The sequence below is a fragment of the Monopterus albus genome, unplaced genomic scaffold, assembly GCF_001952655.1.
Source record: "Monopterus albus unplaced genomic scaffold, M_albus_1.0 scaffold253.1, whole genome shotgun sequence".
NCBI classification, from domain to species: domain Eukaryota; kingdom Metazoa; phylum Chordata; class Actinopteri; order Synbranchiformes; family Synbranchidae; genus Monopterus; species Monopterus albus.
This window is the reverse complement of record NW_018128133.1, coordinates 271,625-271,994: the sequence shown is the minus strand read 5'-3', so window position 1 is coordinate 271,994 and position 370 is coordinate 271,625.

Here is a 370-nt window from a genome sequence, read left to right as displayed (position 1 = left end):
ATACACAGTGCTCTACAGCCCTATGACAAAATAATAGAAACAACCTGCAGTATAATGTACTGTGGAGGATTTTAGTGTAATCCAGTAATATAAATCCACAACCCACAGCATCATAAGTCAACATAAACACATTATTCTGACACTGTCAACAAGAACTAAACATGTCAATATATGCCTTATAATGATAGCATTCATTGCAGGACTGTTGGATTTTAGGGTTAACCCTAACCCTTACAGTAGTCATCCCTATTATTTTATCCTACTGCAGTATCCCTATAATAATATTTTCCACAGATGATTTTCTGTGAATTGATATTGCTACAGTACATCACGTCCTGCTACACTTTTAAGTCCATATTAACAGCCTATA